Source organism: Mytilus galloprovincialis, chromosome 10, assembly GCF_965363235.1.
Source record: "Mytilus galloprovincialis chromosome 10, xbMytGall1.hap1.1, whole genome shotgun sequence".
NCBI lineage: Eukaryota > Metazoa > Mollusca > Bivalvia > Mytilida > Mytilidae > Mytilus > Mytilus galloprovincialis.
The window spans coordinates 65,472,482-65,494,479 of NC_134847.1; the positions used below are offsets into that span (position 1 = coordinate 65,472,482).

Below are 21,998 nucleotides of genomic sequence, written 5' to 3' on the forward strand. Positions count from 1 at the left end.
TATGCCTTAACTTGTGCAGTGTGATTCCCATCGATCGCGTGCATCATGATGGTCAGCTACAGGTCCAAAAACATCAGCTGTTGTTCTCAATACACGTTCAATAACCAATTATTTCTTGCTCCAAATTTTGAAAACAGGTAGTGAATCTCTTCCAATAGGACCGTGAACTTCAACTAGTTTTGTTTCCAATTGTTTAAGTTCAGGTTTAACATAACTATGTAACCCTAACAATACATGTATCAACAGTTTGCTTGTCACCATTAAGTTCAGCTATATTTCGTCTCGCCATTCATTCAACAATGTGTTTGCAAGTTTTTCATTGCTAGCTCTATCACTCATTGTATAAGCAAGTTTTTCCATTAAACGAGCAACATAATCAGCAGCATTTTCTCTTACGTGTTGAGGGGGAATATATTTCTTTGCGACATTTAAACCAGATAACTCAGACAAATGACCTTGAATATAGTTGCTGCAGTTTCATGTACAATTCTGTTGAGCCCTAAACTCATTAAATTACAAGAATCTAATGTTATTGTTGTATCAACAATTTTTATCTTACGTCGTGTTGTACCGTCACGATTAAGACCCCAGTTTTCAGATTGGTCTAGGTTTTCAGATATAAATGTTTTGGCAATATAGTGCCCTTCGTCAACAATTGACTGTACTGTTGTTGAACGACGCAACTGAGATTTATCTTAACCAATGTCAAATAAATGTTTGCACACTGTTTGAATAACAGGGGATATCTTTTCAACAGCAACTTCCAATCCTGATAACTCCATCCCGCACAGTCGGACACAATCAGTGAAGCTTGCATCTAGTGACAAGAGTGAAATTTGCCGCTTCTTTCAAAATGCTTATCTCTAATAATAAATTTTCAACTTGATGGTCCTTTTCTTTCAAAACAATTTTCAACGATTCAATTTCATCTTTTACATCATCAGATTTTACTTTCATTTTATTCAATTCAATTTTCAAAGAGCTTACTTTTTTGGGTACTTTCAACTTCATTTGGTTTTATCGCTCTCAACCTCTCACTTGTATTTATAATGATGCGTGAATAAAACAGACATAATAAATAAAATAGTCAAGATATGGGTAAACCAGTAGTTACTGTGTAACAATCTTAAAACAATTTTACTAAAAAGCACAAAAGCATCTTAACAAATTAAAAAAAAAAACACATTCATTGATTCGAGTGTCTGACGCCAGAAATATGAAGAAATTTTGTGGTTCAATGTTCATACAAAACAATTTTCTAATTTAACATCGGGAATGTTGTCATACAGGGTTAAAAAATCGAAATATGTTAAAATTAATTTCAGAAATAGACCGAGATTTAAAATTGTCCAGAAATTCTTAAGAATTTCTAAGAATCCACAAATGGTTTATACCACTACGCGATTAAAACAAATTTTGTCGTTTGTCGTTGAAAGTATTTTCTAAGCTATAATAGAATGGCATACAATAGAACCATAATGATGGGATTTTTATCAAAGTACAGAGTCACGTTATGAGAACCAAAGAAACACTAAAAGACGCATATACAAAACACACAAGCAAAAAAGAAAGATAATACAAACACATTGGCGGGATGTTTAAGTACCGAGCCACGTCAAATGGATATCACAGAAAACAATCCAAACAGTAAAAGTAATATTAAAAATAGTACAAAGAAAAATGAAAGAACAATATAATACGTTGTTAAGATGATAAACAACGTCAGTACGCAGAATCTAAACATCAAGACCATCATGTATTATTTGTGAAGTTGATACGGAATATTTATCAACAAGGTCTTGGTACCTTCCGATAAACTTTTTTTTTAGAAAAAGGACGAGACGTTCTTTGACATATTCCTGGTTCATCAACTTTCTGCTCAGACAATGGTGAAGTTTTACAAAGTCTTAAGTAAAAGCTGCAAGCTATTGATTATCGAATAAGTTGGAAAATGTATATCCCATATACAGGTGAAGTTGGTATATTGCTACTAAGGTGGGGAAATTTATAATTTCGAAATTAAAATGGTCTCGTTTGTCATAGATTGTGGTACTGAGATGACTGTGTATGTCAAATTCGAGATTTGTCTAAAAATGAGGCGTAGGAAGCCGTGTCTGCTTGTTTCTTTAATTTCTAGTTCTGGGGGATATATTGATGGAACCCAATCAGAAAAGTTCAGATTGTTTATGGAAAGAACATCATCAATATATGTGAAAGTGAAATTAAATAATCTGGCTTATCTTCTTGTTATTGACAAGTGTCTGAAAACAAAAAGAGGTCGGCAAGGAGAGGCGCACAGAAAATATTCGATAACATCTTTAAAATCGTTATTCCATAACTATCAACCAGCTTGTGATGACGTCCTTAAATTTCACGAAGGGATGATTTTATTAACTTCACTATTTGCAACTCTTGGATTAATAGCTTCCTTGAGAGCAGCAACGCTCTACCAAGGAAATCATGATACAAAATGTAGGAAATACAAGCCCGGGAATAACGCATCAATTGGGATATATATATTCCGTATGCAGGCGCTGCTGGAATGTTGATACCACTGTTCACACAAACGATTGATACCACTGTTTACACAAACGACCGAAAGACCTTAAGGAGGCTCGCGGGTACAAAATTTCAGCAAAAAAATTAACATTTTTTTTTTTTATAACAAGTTTTATTTATTACACTATTGGTTATTTATCATATGATACAAAAATTAACCCAAAAAAAAAAAAAACGATTCGGTTTGGCCTCGGATGACTTTTAAAATGTTTATATCATAGAAAAGCTCCAAATTATCTCCCTTTGGTGCAAAAATGCTATTTTTGGCATTAAAATTGAAATATCTTTTTTTACTCATCGATGACCTATATTTTATATTATTGTTTTCAAATACGCTATACATAAACTAAATAATTGTAAAATTTTAGCGATTTCTGTAATTAAATTCTTTTTTTATTTCGATATTAACTTTTTTTTCTCCTATTAGTTAACAGAAAAAACTACCTATACAAAAATGTATGCTTCTTTCGAAGGCAGATTGTGAGCGTATATGATCGGTGAAACCACTTTTTAATTTAATTTTTATATTAGGTATAAGATAAAGTTCATTTGTAGAAAAAAATAGCGAAATCTTATATTAAATAAATAAAAAAAAAAATGATTTAGACCCGCGAGCCCCCTTTAAGCACTGGGATTGAATAGCTTTCCGGGCAGTTAATATGTATCTTAGTATTTTTAAACAGTTATCATGAACAAACACTCGAAATATCAATTTAAAAACAAACATACCAAATATCAAAACGGAAAGTTCTTTGTAAAATGGCAAAATCGATGGCTGAAACCCATATAACAATGGGAAACAGCTACCATATTCCTGACTTTGAACTGGCATTTCGTCATGTAGAAAATGGTGATTGAACATGGTAACATCGCTAGCTAAACCTCTAACTTAAGTGACAGTCATATATAATGTCATAATATTGACATATAGTGTGAGCAAAACAGACAGACAGAATAGGTAATAACGTTTAAAACAATTAACATCGTAATATAATCTTGATCACTGTAAAAAGTAACAATCGCAAAAGTACTGAACTCCGAGGAAAATTCAATCGGCAAGTCCCTAATCCAATGGCAAAATTAAATGACAAAAGACATCAAACGAATGGACAACATCTGTCATATTCATGAGTTGGAACAGGCATTTTCAAATGTAGAAAATGGTGGATTGAACCTGGTTTTATAGCGCTAAACCTCTCACTTCGCATCAAATTTACCCTTCCGGAGCACCTGATATCACCCCTAGTTTTTTGGTTGGGTTCGTGTTGTTTATTCTATAGTTTTATATGTTGTGTCATGTGTACTATTGATTGTCTGTTTGTCTTTTTCATTTATAGCCATGGGGTTGTCATTTTGTTTTTGATTTATGAGCTTGACTGTCCCTTTGGTATCTTTCGTCCCTCTTTTTTAATACTATTGGTAATGATGCGTGAACAAAATAAACAGACACAATAAAAATGTCAAAAATAAATGTAAAAAGTCTCAATTCAGGAGGTCACACTCGCGAAAAAGGAACGGGTTTGTAGTCACGACACAAGGAACATATCCGATATCATCTATATTAAAGATATTCCATAACGGTAAATCAATCCGAGATGGTGTTCGCAAAATAAGTGGTTATTTCAGCTTCCCAATGCTTCACTATTGAAATCATCTCTTTTGTCGTAAAGTTTTATTTCCAACCGACCCTCACAGCCAATCTCTAGATATCAATCCCAATCAAGTGGCAAAATCAAGAGCTCAAACACATCAAACGAAGGGATAACAACTGTCATATACCTGACTTGGTATAGACATTTCCTATGAAGAAAATGGTGGTTTTATAGCATTAAACCCCTCGCTTGTACGAGAGTCTCATCAAATTCCGTAATAACTGTTTTAACATAGAATAACAAAATGGCATGTAGACACAGTACATAGGCAAAAATGAAAGACAAAAAACTCAAAATTGATCTGAACGAAATAACAACATGGCAGGATGTATAAGTACCGATCCACGTCCAAGGTATACAATCAAAAATTGGTTAAGGAGGCTCCTGGGTATAAATCAATTTTTTTTTCTAATATAGGATTTCGCTATATCTTTTTATAAATGAACTTTATCATATACTTAAAAGAAAAATGAAATAAAAAAATGGGGTCACCGTTCATTTAAGCTCACAATCTGCCTCCGGAAGAAGCATACATTTTTGTTAATGTCCTTTTTTTCTATTGAACTAATAGGAGAAATAGAGGTAATGTCGAAATAGAAAAATAACCTAATTACAGAAATCGCTTAAATTTTACAAATATTTAGTTTATGTATATGAAAACAATAATAAAAAATATAGTTCACCGATGAGTTAAAAAAGATATTTCTAATTTAATGCCAAAAAATTGCATTTTTGCACCAAAGGGAGATAATTTGGAGCTTTTTTTTAATGATATCAACATTTTAAAATCATCTGGGGCCAAACCGAATCGATTTTTGGGGTTGAATTTTTAACCATATCATAAAGTAATAACTAATAGTGTAATAAATACAATTTGTAATGAAAAAGTAAAGGTTCAATTTTTTGCTGAAATTTTTGTACCCACGAGCCACCTTAACAGTAAAACCGAAAATGTACAACGACGAAAATTGAAGAAAGGGAAAAAGTGACAAACCACTGTTTACAATGATACATTTCAGCCCTAACGTTTTGAATTATAATAATATTTTCGTATTTCATTTTTCATAAACAAAAGAAGATACAGTTCATAGTTTGTGCAGCTCATTGCAAATATTTTATGTTTTTCTATGAAGATAAACATAGATATCTTTCAAATTAAAACAGTGTTTTTAATCGTTTATGATTTAAGCCGCTTAAAGGAGAATAAGTTACAGCTTCCTGGAGATTTTGTAATAAAGTTATTGGAAGATTAAGATTTAAATGCAATCTCAACTTTTTTTTCACATTTGTTTGGTGTTTCTTGATTTTATGTTTAAGTTTTGACTAATGTTTTTACGAAACCGACAGTTATTGAATAAGCTTATTGTACTCACACGATTGAAAAAAGAATAATAAGTAGGGATGTCAAAAGAGCTGAAAACTGGGGTACTCGGTCATGATACTCGCGAGTACTCGGATAATTCTTCAACTTCTGGTGAAAAGTTTGGTATTTGGTTTATTACCTTTCATAAATCTAATTATATTATGATGACATCGTTTGACGTCTAAACGAAAGACATACGTATTGTTGCAGATCAAAACTGTATTACTACAAAATATAACTTGATCCTTGGTTTAGAGTATTGTTAGGTTCTTTTGTTTCAATATATCAATAATTAACGAACCAACATTTCTAACAGCATAACCTATCATAATAGGAATTATTGTTTGTGTTATCAAGAACCAAAATCACAAATATGCCAAATTCATAACGTCCGACTTGATAGATTTCTGTATAATCTGTTCCTGTATCAAGTTAGGAATATGACAGTTGTTAGTATTTGTTTAATGTTTCGACTTGTCTCATTATTTGTCAACAAAGTATGATACTTCAAATTGCTTAAACAATAATAAAGTTTCAAATTAACACTAACATTAAGTGTAGATCTCATACCAATCACGTTTACAAAGAAGTCTTGATTAACAAAGTAAGTTTACGGTTTGCGAGTTATTAAAATTCATGAAAGTGTTAATCCGTGTACAACCACCGTAACAAATGTCTCTACTCAGTTGCGAAAGGTTTCAACAGAGTGCACCTTTCTTTGGTTCTTGTTCAGAATAAGAATCTAACCCACCAATACAGATGGAAGTCTGTTATTTAGCTGTCCTGTACATGAAACAATCCTCTGGGAAGGAACGGACTATGCTGGAACTACTATATCACGTTTTACATTTATAGATAAACCTGATACAACGTTATAACACATAGAAGTCCCGAAATGATTTTACGCTAAAAATATATATATATATATATATATATATATATAAAAGTCTATAAAAACGACCAACCAGCAAATTTACTATGTACCGGATCGTCTAGAATAGGCGATACTATGCAGATAAGGAAAAAATTTTATATCAGTCTAAAGATTTGCACAACGGTACTGATATAAGATGTTATAATACGAAAATGTTGTTATTAAATCGTGCTTACAATTAAGCACGATTTAATAACAACATTTTCGTATTATAACATCTTATATCAGTACCGTTGTGCAAATCTTTAGACTGATATATATATATATTGTTATTATTATTAGTATTACTAAGGATATTTCAGAAAAGGAACCAGAGAGAGGCGAAATGTAAGGAGAGATATCAGATTTATAAAAAGATAAACGAGTATATGAGCACTGAAATTGTACTCGAGTTCTCGACCTTCCGAGCGAGTACCCGAGTACTCGTTGCAATCCCTACATACTAAAAACAGAAATTGGAATTTTGCAATTATTTCAGATTATAGCTACAATTTTTAGGCCAACAACCGTCAACTGTTAACAGATATGTAGATTTGTAATATAAGTGTCACTTATTATGTACTAGAGTATGTGACGTTTTAAATATTTAATTGATTTCGTATACTGACGGTATAGATTATGCATTGAAAACCCATTTTGTGTGATAAAAAGAAAACTACATCATATAGTTTTAATAAAAATGTAAGAAGTTAGGTTCTATAACATGCTTTCAGATGAGAATAATAAAAAGTAGGGTCATCGGACTTTATTTCTTACTACATAGTTAAAAAAGTAATTTTACAACTCTTTCTATTATAAAATCTCTACTATTTGAGATATCTCACCTTTTTTTTGAAAGTTTTAAAAACGTAATTACACAAAAATATTGTGTTGTTATAGAATATACAGTCGTTAATATGATTAAACATATAAATTTCTATATTAACATTTAAAGTCTTACTACTCTCAAAATTTGCTCATTTCATAAAAAGATTTAGACCATTTTTTCTGCTACTTCATAATCCAAGATCTGGGTAGACAACCCAGCAACCTTAACCAGTTAGGTCGTACCATTTGACAATTGAACGTTACCATACCCTTCTTGGTACAATACAATGGGAATATGAGGATGTTACAAAAAAGTTGTTGTACGAAAACACTATACATGTAATTCAAAGGTCAGAAGTTTTTGAAACATGTAAGGCACATTCAATGAATATTTAATTAATTTTAATAACATCTATCTCCAAATGTTGTTGATTTCAGTAAAGAGTTCACTTACACAAAAGGTCTAATTTTATAGGATAAAAAATAACAATGCCAGCAACTCAAATGCACCCAAAACAAAACCTAAAAATCGACATAGATTTCTCAACATAAAGACATCTAAAAATCAACAAACAAACTCCGACAATTGAAAGATAGTTGTACTATATATCAAAGATAATTGTACTATATATCAAGCTAAAACAACTGGACGTTCAGAAAGCATTAATAAATCAATCTTTAATAAAAAAGACTATCGAAGATCTGCTTTCAATACCGATTTTCCCCAAACAGACATGCACACAGTAAGAGATAACCAATCATAAGTGCTCACAATGGTGCTCACTTGTGACAGGTCTTGCCCCAAAAAGAAATAAACAAAGTGAGATATAACCAATCAAAAATTCTGACAAAGGTTTATGACCTGGAACAGGCATTCCCCCAAAAAGACATAACACAGTAAGATATAACCAATAAAAAATTCTTACATAGGTTTATGACCTGGGACAGTCATTCCACTTAAAAGCCATAAACACAGTAAGATATAACCAATCACAAGAGCTGACAAAGATCAATGAATTGGGACAGGCATTCTTTCAAAAAAAGATATAAACACAGTAAGATATAACCAATCACAAGAGCTGACAAAGGTTAATGACTTGGGACAGGCATTCCCCCAAAAAGACATAAACACCATAAATCATACAACGACATACACTAAAAACTAATACAGTACAGGAAAGGCAATTATATACATTATACAAGGTATACTAGATAGCATTGAAACAAGAGTAAAGAAAAATAATAATAAACAATATCGAAAAAGGCTCATAGTAACGGTAAAGCTATTAATATGGAATCGCATTACAATAGCGTCGAGTACATATACAGCTCATATAGCACAATTTCTTTAATCTTTGATATAATTGAGTACTATCTATCTGTAAATATCATGATTTGAGGAGACACATCATTTAGAATAATAAACATAATTACTTTTTTTTCAATACTTCAAAACTTTACAAGTTAGCGTATTAATAACGATAGTAGTTCCAACAGTAAAAATACAATTCAAGCTGTACCCGTCTGGTATAACTAAAAGTTATCATACAGCTTTATATGCTGAGCAGAAAAATATCGGTTTCTTTATTTTTCGTATTTCCCAATTCTGTTGCGAGTATTTTATCTTAATACTAATTCGATCGGATTCACTTGTTTTTCTAACTGCAAACTCATATGGCGATTTATTCAATAAATATCTTTTCGTTATAAATATTACCGAATACCGTTAGGCGTAGAAATTTGCACGGGTGGATTCACACGGATGAATTCACCCGTGCATGCTAAGCGGGAATTTAAATCATTTAACGGTTTGCATTCAATCAGTCTATACGTTTATTTCTATTGCTGAAGGTCTGTTTGACTTTTTAAATCATTTTTGTTCAATTGTTTTTGTTTGTTCTATAGGTACAGTCTTTCACACGTATGAGATTATTCTTATAGGATTGTACAATTCAATAGACGCAAATGTACACTAAAAAGTAAAATCACAAAAATACTGAACTTAGAGGAAAATCAATTCGGAAAGTCCTTAATCACATGGCAAAATCAAATAACAAAACGCATCAAAATGAATGGACAAGAACTGTCATATACATGGCTTGGTACAGGCATTTTCAAATGTAGAAAATGGTGGATTAAACCAGGTTTTATAGCGCTAACCCTCTCACTTTGATGACAGTCTCATCAAATTCCGTTATATTTACATTGATGCGTTAACTAAACAGACACAATAAATAAAATAGTCAAAGTTAAAGTATTTATTCAATTTTCTTATTTATTCATTTACATATAGTTGTGAATCTTTTTTTCATTTTTGTATTAATATTTTTAGAATGTGCATGCTGTTGATCATACTTCTAGTGAAGAGAATGTGATAAGGACTGGTGTTTGCGTAACACCTGTCATTCTGATCACATGTTGTTGAATTATGTTCCGAATGTATCATTAAACGACTTGATGCTAGAAAACTACATCTCATAGAATATTTGTGTTTTGTTTCAGTAAGCCTTGTATAGAAAAGAAATGCTTTATGTTTAGTTGAACCCGTGAAAAAGAACATACTTTAACTGAAAATATCATAGTGTGCAAAGTACTACCAATTAGTAAATATCAAATATATCCAAATTGAATACTTTTATTCCCCGCTTATTTGTACAAACTTACATCATATTATCCTCGTCTGGCCAAAGAATAGATTTGACATTATTGGATGTCTAGTTATAAAATAACATCTGTTTATTGTCATATAAGTGTTTTGCAATATTTTTTATTATCTAACATTGAAAACAAGGCAATGCCCTGTTAGTGCTTAAACAATTACAATCTGTTGCCCAATTAAAAAGTAAAAGATGAAAGGTCGCTCGTTGATTACCATTTCCTAATTCCTGAATTCTTATATTTTTTTTTACTACCGAATTACATATATATATGGTTTTGCATTTGTCTTCAAACTGATGGTTAATTTAGCTAAAATTAATAACAAATTATTACGCGATGATTTATTGACGTTGTAATGTATAATTGCATGAATTGAAAATTATTTATATTATTTACAACTTTTCTTAATTTCTATCTAATAACATTTAGTCAATTTATACTTCAACTATAATCAAATGCAAATGCATCAAGGGAGAAACTAACTGAGAGGACTTTCCAAATTAGACAGAGAAATAATTAATATACGGATATGATTCGTGTTTTATAGGCAGCGAATATAAACAGTGAGTCAAAGGTAGAATTAGGGCATTAGTCAATGATATTCGAATGAGGTGTTCTATGAAAGAACGAAACTAAAAGCACTATGAAAGTAGAAGGTTCACGAAGGTCTAAAAGAAATGCGAAAGATACCAGAGGGACAGTCAAATTCATGAATCGAAAATAAACTAACAACGACATGGCTAAAAATGAAAAAATACAAACAGACAAACAATAGTACACATGACACATCATAGAAAACTAAAGAATAAGCAACACGAACCCCACCAAAAACTGGGAGTGATCTCAGGTGCTCCGGAAAGGTAAGCAGATTCTGCTCCACATGTGGCACCCCTGTAGTTACTCATGTTATAACAATCCGGTATATAGTCTAATTCGGTAGGTCACATTCATGAAAGGGAAGAGGATTGTAGTTATGACGTAAGAAGCATGTCCGATATTATCTGTGAAACGGTTATTCCATAACGGTCAACCAACTCGTGATGGCATCCGTAAAATTTACGAAGGAATGATTTCAACTTCGCCATTTGGAACTCTTGGTTTAATAGCTTCCTAGTGAATAGCAACCCTCTATCAAGAAAATCATGATAGGAAATACAAGTAGGGGAATATCTTATCAATTGGGATATATATACCCCGTATGCAGGTGATGCTGGAATGTTGCTACATAGAAATGGAAAGTTCATCTCTTTTGTCATAAAGTTTTGTTTTCAAACGACTAAAATTGGCCTTCTTTTAGGTATATGACGTTAAAAATGAAGAAGTATTTAATAATAAGTATGCACTATTTGTGTTGTAACGTCAGTTTTAATCAAATTTTCAATAATTCTTTACAGTTTTAATAATTTACCTTAGCCGCAACCCGGGATCCAGAAAGTGTGTAAAGGTATTCAATATCATCATTGGCAAATTTTTATTACAGCACATATTAGATCCTGGTTTGCGGCCAAGGAATCCCTGCAGCTTTTACGTTAAAAAAAATCACAAAATCATCGTATTTCACCATATATCCAAAATGTGCTGCTTCTGAAGTAAAGAATAAATTCTTATGCAGAGATGTACTTAAAAAGAAGTACGTTTTTGATCCATTTAGTAGATCACTTAATTTAACATCTTTTTGATCATTATATGTATCGTCTTAAGCTTCCTTCTTTGGAATAGAACATCAACCTTTTCTTCGTGCAATAAATTAGTTTTGGTAGAAAACCAGGAAGTTTTATTGTACTTTTTGAAATAAAATACATTCAGTATTGCAACGGATATGGTCTAAATGATCTTTTCAAATATTCAAGTAAATAAAATTTGTCGGAAGAATTTTAAAAGATTGTATTTCATGATTCAACATATAATCCGATTGACCTTCCAATAATTTTTTTGTATTATATATCTATTATTCTCATCACCAAATAATTAGGTACAGATGATGATGGCGACGAGAATAGAGATATATAACAAATATATCAAATAAACTCTACATCACGACGGATATGTTCTAAATGATCCTGTCAAATCATAAAGGTCATTAATTTGTTAAGGTAATTAATTTTGTTAGTAGAATTTAAAGAAATGTACTTTATGATTAAATACACAATTTAGTTGACCTTCAAATATTTATTTTTAGTATCGATATACAAATTATAGTACAGAAACTAATACTTTTACCAATGTCTTAATTTTTATAATGATTGTTCTTTTTTTTAATTGAAATGCGATATAAGGTTATACAATTTTAAAAGAATTTTCGAGTATTTTAATTTGAAAATAAATTAACAAGAATGAAACTAGAAAAAGTTATACAATTCTTTTCTCTAGCTTCTGTTTGCAGGAAAAAATGTAAAAATAACTCCTTTTTAAGGTGGGTTTTTGTCTTTCTGATGTGGAAATCAGACAACCTGTTTGGATACAGTGAAAATAGAAAAGTTACAGAAATAATTAATAATTTAATAAATACCGTGTCTAGAATAAGAAAGAAATGTAAGTGCTTATCTTTCAAAGGTACTAGGCTTATAGTTTGATACGCCATACTTACGACTTATCAGTGACGCTCAGATAAAGTAGTTTAAGGTGGTATTGGAGTCTAAAATAAAAATGATAGAATTTGTTCATACTTTGCCAAAACGTAGTATCTATTGATATATGTTGAAAAGTATAATAAAAATGACAGGTCACCGCGAATTTTATCAAGCTACAGGTTGTGACACAATGTTACATTTTGTATGGTTTATACAGAAAAAAAAACACCATTTGGTGATTAGAAACTAAACAAAATAAAAGAATATTAAAATAAATTAAGAAAAAATAGCTTTCAGACAATGCTTTGAGAATATCAAAAGAAAAGATGGGGTCACCGTACGTTTTTTTCAGCTAAAATACAAAATAGAAAAATTCCATGTAGATTCCTTCAGAAATTGGACTGTATTAGAGTTACCTCCCCTAAAAATGCCAATTTAGAAACAACTATAAATAATTTTCACTTGTGAAAATATTAATAGTTATATTCCTATAAATTGGTTCTTTTAAATGAATTTTTTTTTAAATGAAAATTCACATTAAATATCTGCATTCCTGCATCAAATTTTGCTTTCTTGATAGACTGGACCTTAGGTTCTCTGTTTTTTACAATCCAATATGGCGAAAGACACCCATACCACCTTAAAAGCCAAAGTTGAAAATTATTCAAGACCCAAAATTAAAAAAAAAGTTGTGTCTAAGACGCGGTACGGCTAAGGTAATCTATGCCTGGGATAATGAAATCTCAGTATTTCGTATGGAACGCCACAGCTGTCTTATGTGGAATTCTGATATTACTTTATGTTGTTTTATTATTACTTAATGATAATTTGTCTTTACTTACTATGGTTTTGACATTACGTAATGATGTTTTAATATAACTCAATACTGTTATGATATTGTAATTATTGTATTTATTTATGTTGACCTGATTTGTGTTGTGTGGCCTGATAGTTGTTTACAGAATAATCTTAGAACTGTGCAGTTTAGAAATCACTGGAACAATCACAGAATGATTGGAACTTTCCATTTGAATTACATAATGATTCCAGAATGATCCTAATAAAAGATGTCTTATATAAACTTCTACATTTTACTAGAAACTTCCGTTAAAACTTTCTAGGACGTTCCATTCTAGAGTGTTCTAGAATTTTCCGTGACAACTATATATATATACAGACATTAAAGTTAAACTCACACACTTAGACTTAGACATCGATAGACATTAATATTCATAGCATTTGGGTTAACACTTTTATTCTACAATCAACATCATACTGGATTGTGACCGTAGTAGTGAACGTAATATTCAGATTGGATTCCGAAAGATATCCGGATACAGATAAAGATAAAAGATTTGACTCATATTTTGACAGTTAAGTTGACAGTAATATTTGTGTAATACTTCTTGTAAACTTTTGTATAATAAATATTGTTGAATTTTATTATTGATTTGTGTCTTTTGTTGGCTACAATTTAAAGGTAATTTCCGGCCGTAACATAGTGTTAGCGCTAAATTTGAAAAATAAAACCTTCGTGTAAGAGAAATTTAATTCACTTGGAGAATTACGCATTTTAATACAAGACTAGCTGAATTAACAGAATTTCCTCTTACGAGTTCTGGAACAATAAAGCAAAGAAAGCAAGACCGGAATTCACTTGGGGCACTTTCAAAGGAAAATGTAGTAGCTTACTTCAAGTTTTTTGTCACCAAAATCTATTGAAATAAAACCATTCATCGGTCCATAAATTTAAGTAAAATATGCCGAAAAATTCCGAATAAGATAATGATAAAGTGAATTTCTAAATATATCCATCTTAGTTTTGTAAAAGAGGTTTATTCCATAAACATGCAAGTTTAGACTAAAAGCACTATGAAATGTATGGTACATGACGTAAACATTGGCAACTACGTTCTTACAATTTATTATGTACTTCCAAATTACGATTTTAGGCAAAAATTGAGGAAATCTGGCCTTTCAAAAGATTTAGTAGATCACTTTATTAAACTTCTAATTGATCATTATACCTATCGTCTTCCTTCTATGAAATAGAACATCAACCTTTTCTTTGTGTCATAAAATACTTTTTGTAGAAAAACCAGGAAGTTTTATTGTACTCTATAGAAAATCTATAAAATAAATTCTGTATCACGACGGATATGTTCTAAATGATCCTGTCAAATCAAAAAGTTAATAAAAGTTGTCGGAAGAATTTAAAAGAATGTACTTTATGATTCAATACACAATCCGATTGACCTTCAAATCATTTTTTTTTCAGTATCGAGATACAGATTGTAGAACACAAACTAATACGTACACAAATTCATAATTTGAGTTAAGATTGTTAATTTTTTTTAAATAGAAATGCAATATAAGGTAATACAATTTTAAGGGAATTTCCGAGTATTTTATGTTTGAAAATAAACAAAGAAGGGTGGTTAACTCTGTAGTCCATACGATACAGGAATAAAATCCTGTTCTCCTGATGTTTTCACAAGAATGTGTAATCAGTATTTGTCTTTTCAAAGGGGAATTAATCCTTTTTATGTGTACATGAGGCACAAAACGATTAGATACACAAACAATACAAAAAAGAATTAAAAACCAATTCAGTATCGAGATACAGATTGTAGAACACAAACTAATACGTACACAAATTCATAATTTGAGTTAAGATTGTTAATTTTTTTTAAATAGAAATGCAATATAAGGTAATACAATTTTAAGGGAATTTCCGAGTATTTTATGTTTGAAAATAAACAAAGAAGGGTGGTTAACTCTGCAGTCCATACGATACAGGAATAAAATCCTGTTCTCCTGATGTTTTCATAAGAATGTGTAATCAGTATTTGTCTTTTCAAAGGGGAATTAATCCTTTTTATGTGTACATGAGGCACAAAACGATTAGATACACAAACAATACAAAAAAGAATTAAAAACCAATTGTTCAAAGAACAATTGAAGGTCTTTCCACAAGTAAAGATCTATTTTATTATCAATATATTAAAAATAGCAATCTAAAATGTCAGTTCCTATGGCTTTATAATGTATAAATCTGAATTTAAAGCAAAGGTCAAAATCTAGAACGTGCAAATTACCAATGACCTTGACCTCAATTTCAAGGTCACGAACAAAGGATCTCAAATCAAAACACCCTAGGTCTTTATTTTGTATGGTTAATGAGTTATATCACTTTACGCATAATTCTTAATATAAGATGGGTGAAAACTCCTATTTTTTGTTTACGCACCTTTTCAACCAAAATTTATAAGTAATGGCATGTTGCAACTAACAATTTAGTGAAAATAAGATGTTGATATGTTATAAGGTTTTGAAAATTAGTAAAAATAAGCCAAAATAAAAATTTAGAATATAACCTTGACCTTTGACCTTGACCTAATTTTAATTTTTTTTTGACAAAGGATCTCAAATCAAATGACCCTAGGTCTCTATCACAGATGGTTTACCAGTTAGAAATTCAAATCACTTATATCAAATACATAAGGGGGAATAACTCTCATATGCAGTCTCCGGATAGCTTCGGTCAAAACTAAACTCCGAATCCTGAAGATGTAACGAGCAATTTGGTAAAATAAATTTGTCGTAATCTTTTACGGTTGCGAAGGAGTAGTGGCCACAAGAAAAACAGTGTTTGGGGAGATTACTCTTATAAGTATTTAGTTGCGGGGTTGTCAGTTTAAAAGCATATAAACTATACGATATCATATTACAAATATCTAAGCGACATCTTTTGAAACAACAAAATTACGCAAGAAAATAATAAGGCGGAAGGAAAAAAAAAATAATAATAATAATAATCAGAACAAAATAAATAGGTCTTTCCACGGAAATATGGAAAGACCTAATAAATAATTTGCTTAATGTCGAGAAAAACATATGTAAAAGAGACATACCAAATAAATTGTGACATATTTCATAGATGTTTCGAACTTTTTGTTTAAAATACACTACACCCGTTTACAATCATTAATAATGCATGTAAGAACTAATCTAAATTAACACCATGTGTCTAAATAACATAATAACAAGCCCATTTATCGCGATATTTGTTTCAATTTGATATCAGATTAAAAGCAGCACTTAAAGTAATTGGATAAAGGATATAGACTAAATATGCATGTTTCTTTGCTATCGGATTTTCATTAATAATATAACTGAAACAGCCTGTTTCACATTTTAATCAGATATATCAACTTACGTAGAGGCATGTATTTGAATTGTCAAAACACAATTTAGACCTAAAACCAGATTTTAATTGTCGGTTACACGCAAACATATTTAATGTTTGTATGAAAATTGCTATTTTATAATATCGTCTCAGCGGCTTCAATTTGAAAAGCCTCATCTCTTATATTTCTTTAAAGGAAAAATAAAACAATTTTGAATGGTGCTTAACCTATTGTAATTTATCACTGTCATTCATGTATCTTTACAGAAGACATCGCATAAATTGATTTTTAAGATAAATTGATAAATTATATTGTTACAAATGGTAAATCCGCCTATTCACAACTAAAATGTTATATTTTAAAAACAATGCTCAGTCTGATCTTGCAATGTAAATATATTTTTTATATGATAATTTTATGTCCAGTTGTTTTATTTTGCTTTCTTGTTATTACGTATTGCCACTATTCCATGAGTGACCATTTCTCTTCAATGCTACAAACATGCATTTAATTATGGTTAGGCTTTGTTTGGTAATGAAAAAAGTTAAGATATTTAAATTATTGAAAGTAAAAGTAAGATGTACGTAAATGGAACAGCAATCAAATGATATAAAAACAAAGATATATGGGACAACGTTTCTTTAACTATTTCAAGCTCAGATTAATAAACAACTTGTGAGTAAAACTAGCAGAGACTATCGAGGATTAGTCATCAACGCATTTTATCTCTCCATATGTCCCAAAAACCTTTGAAATACAAAAAAAGGTATTGTCATTGATGAAGTTCCTGACATAGAGTCAGAGAAACATGTGCAAGGTAAAACAAGATTATGTTATATCTGAATCCTCTTTTTTATCTGGAACAATAAGAAAAACAAAAAAAAACAAGGGAAAATTATAAGCAAGTACAGTTATAATCAGGTCGGACATTTGAAGTCAGTTAATTCTGTTATACCTACATATAGGAACTCGTTGTATAGTGGTTGTCGTTTGTTGGTGTTGTTCATAATTGTTTCACGTATCTTGTTTTTTTTATTTTTTTATAAAACTTGGTTTTCCTGTTTGAACTGTTTTACACTACTCATTTTTGGGCCTTTGATAGCTTGATGATCGGTGTTAGCAAAGGCTCCGTATTGAAGGCCGTAATTTGACCTATATTTGTTTACTTTTTACACAATGTAACATGGATGGAGAGTGTTCTCATTGGCACTCATACAACATCTTATATCTACGTAACTACTAACTAAAAGAAAGTTCAAAGTGCATTTTTATATAAAATTGAGCTATCCTACACTGTTACAATGCTCTTTAGCTGGTCAATTTATTTCTTTTTTATTCGAGCGTCACTGATGAGTCTTTTGTAGATGAAACGAGTGTCTGGCGTAACTATTAAATTTTATTCTGGTATCTATAATAAGTTTTTTATATATATATCGGCGTATGTACTTTGTGAAAGATTGCTGACAGTAAATTTCACAAAAATAAAGGAAAAAAGATATTGTGTAATGAACATAGTTAGTTTATGCAGATAACCAACAAAGAAAACAATAGAAGCATTTAATCATGCCTAAAAACATAAATTAGAGAAATGATATAAATTCTAAAAATAACACCACAGTAATTGACTGGAAAAAACAACAACAATCACTGATACCAAGAAGTCTATTAAATGCAAGCTACCAAAACTTTTAGTAAATTACATATTGAATTACATTCAGTGTTGTTCAAAAGGAGAGACAATGTACTTTTGGATAAAACAAAGTTGTACCACAGGAATAGATAACCTTAGCTGTATTTGGCAAAGCTTTTATGATTTTTTAGACCTCAACGCTCTTCAACTTCATACTTTATTTGGCCTTTTCAACATTTTGGGATTCGAGCATCACTGATGATTCATTGTAGACGAAACGCGCGTCTGGCGTAAATATGAAATTTTAATCCTGGCATCTATGATAAGTTTATTTGAAATCCATTTTTCAATATTTTTCTTTTCAAATAGAACTAATGGCACTTTTCTGACAAAATTCAGATAAGCATTCCGTTGATTAGAAATGATTATAAAACAAGTAAAAGGTGCTGCACATCGTTTCGTTTTTTTTAAATAGTGTAGACAACGAGGAAACAAATCTGAAAACTACATTCTAAGATTTATATTACACAAATGTCATATCCGTGAATAAAACAGTTATCAGCTGGACTTATGACGGGGAATATGTCTGCACCCAGCTGAGTCACTTAAAAGACTGTCAAACAAGTTTCTCAAGTTGGTTATACGATAGAACGATAAAGCTCGATTGAGGCAAACTACATGATATTGAAACTGACAGCGCAATTTGAGTTCTGTCAATCATCTCTCCATAACATCAATAACTTCAAATTAATATTAACAATCGCATATAGACAGTGAACCAGTTGTGCTGTAATAAATCAAATGTGACAGTATTGTTTGGTTAGTGTCTGGAGTGTTGGCTATTGTCGCAATGTCACTTAGGAAGGTCAACCATTCAAAAATGTCATCAGATGCGTCAAAGTTCATAGAATATCATCAATGTAATCTCCCCGGAAATGGAAATTGGTATTTTTGTGAATAACGTTCTATTTTCATATTTATCTTTCACACATGTGCTTCAAATTAATACGAAAATCCATAACTTATATATTTTTCGATCGATGAAACTATATTAAGTAAGTAGTCATTTGCAAGATGGCAAAGCACAATTACGAATAAATAACTCGTTCGATATAAATAAATGCTTTATTTCTGTCATTATTCCCCTGTATATTATATCTAGTACAGATAATTTTACCTATTTATTCATTGAACATAAGCTGGTCCACGAATCGTATTTGGACTGGGACAGTGGGTTGATAAATGTATTGTACTGTAATGACCTTACTTTTTCCAAAGATCAGTAGAAAGAAAGAATTAAAAAAATTGTTTCAGTACATAAGCTTGAAACTGATAAAATATTTAAAAAAAACATAATTATTTTATTATCCTAGTAATCAAGAAGGAACCAATCACATTGACACCTTAGTCGTTTTGGCGTTGTTTGAATATGACACATACACATGGCATAAACTATTTTTTTCAGGTTTGAAATGAAACCCCGATGTTTTGTTTGATCAAATTACCTGTTAGTAAAATGTTGAAATGTTTACGTAACGTTGTAATGTTATGTCATTTACTTCAGATTATAACTGGTCTGGTATCCAGACTTACCACTCGACAAAACGGGTATCTTTCTCGGACATCATAGCTCTGAGCACCAATGTTGTTAGGAGCGAAATGACGATGAAAAATAAAAAAAAAAAAAAAAAAAAAAAAACCACCTGTCATCACACTAATCTTTAGTATTTAAAACAGTTTTGTTTAACCTTTAACTATTGAAAAAGATGCATACTATTTGAGGAATAAGTTTATAATTAATACTATATTTTGTTGGATATATTGGAACACAACAAGTTGAATAAAAATAATAGTTACTTTATGATTTGACTTTGATAATGTTTTGATATAAAACAGAACTAGGTTGGTAAAATATATGGATATATAATCTCAATTTCTGGTACTTACATTATTTATCAAATAGAAGTTCAAGATTCTAGATTCTCCTAAAGCACACATTACAACCTTTTACAAATTATATTTAGACTTATATAATGTAGACTATTTTATTTAAAGCCTAGGACTTTTCTGCAATGACAAAATTGAATAAAAATATAAGTGTGATGGAAAATTTACAAGTTAGTGATTAAAACAAGGATCTGAATGCCGAGGTGAAGACACATTTATGACCAGGCCACCATTATGGTAATATGAAGCAAAAGGTTTTACCTAATGAATGACCATAAATGTCAGCATATATCACTGCCGAGAGATATTTTCCTATAAAAGATGTTAATACATTCTTAACGCTTCTACACACGGAACTGGTAAATCTTACTTTATTAAATTCACGTTTTACAGTAATGGAGTATAATGACACAGGAAAGGCTATTCTGTTGCTTGCTATGCAATAGACCTTGATCAATTTATGCAGTTAGAATTGATAACACATATGATGTCTCTGATCTATAGTTGCATAAGTCGAAATCCAAGGTTCAATAAATAAAACGTTTTAAACAAAACAGATAATACAAAAAGGACACACACACACACGTGTGTTCTTTAATCTTCTTTAACAAAGTGCCCTTATATAGTGTAGTTCTAATTTCATTATCCCCTTTATAGTCATTGAATTGATTTTCATAGGTATCTTGTTTCAAGGCAATATATTCACGTATTCATATTGAGATGCAAGATTCAGTTTGGACAAACATAGTTTGTAAAGATATTTTAATAGAAGTACATTCTTAAGATGATCGGTGCTGTAGATACAATGAAGACAGTATTCAGAAAAGTGGGTAGAGTTGGTAAATTTGCCATTCAAATCGCAAAACTAATGCAATAGGATAAAAAGAGTTAATCAGTCCACATTTTGGTAAAGATGGATCTCATATCCTTTCATTTATAGTATCACCCATTCAAATGAACTGCATGTGACGAACCATTCGTTTAATGTGTTTGAGCTGTTGATTTTGTTTTTAAAATAAAAAAAATATACGTTTTGAATTTTTCTCCGAATTCGATATTTTTGTTATTTTACTTTTTAATCTATGGACATATGTAAATGGTCTTATGGTCAAATACAATTGAGATGTTTACTCTTGATAAAACTGAGAAGAATAGTGCATTAGTTTAGTCGCTGTGATAATTCTGTTGGTTTTGTGGTATTAACTCACAAAGGAAATAACTATAAGCTGAATGTGGGAACAAGTTCATCGTCTGAATGAGTTACATGTTAATAACCTGGACGTACTTTTGAAACTAAGGAGGTCAGACAGACATCGAACCTGATTGATATTCCCGACAACATTGTAGCTCATATACATACATACTCATTTATATATTTATCATGTTCCCAATTGCCATAATAGCATACAAACAATAATTAATGAGTCTCCGATGAACCAACTTGAACATGTTTAAAATAATGAATTCCGACAAAAATGTCCTCTGAATATGTACAATTTAACATTACATATCTTTAATATATTACAATGCAAATGTTTGTCTGCTATAAAATTACCAAATATTCTTTTCTTCTCATTTGTATTTTCATTTACAAAGACCTATTTGGTAGTTAATCATTCTATTAAAACCGACCAGCTGTTTAACGCAGTCTTAATTAATCGAAAAAAGCAAATCTTAAATTAATTGTT

At 30.7% G+C, this 21,998-nt stretch overlaps 1 pseudogene; it reads right to left on the bottom strand.

The window, feature by feature from the left end:
* Positions 1 to 270: 270 nt before the first annotated feature.
* The window catches only part of LOC143049553 (uncharacterized), a 122,267-nt pseudogene continuing 100,539 nt past the window's right edge, over positions 271 to 21,998 (bottom strand).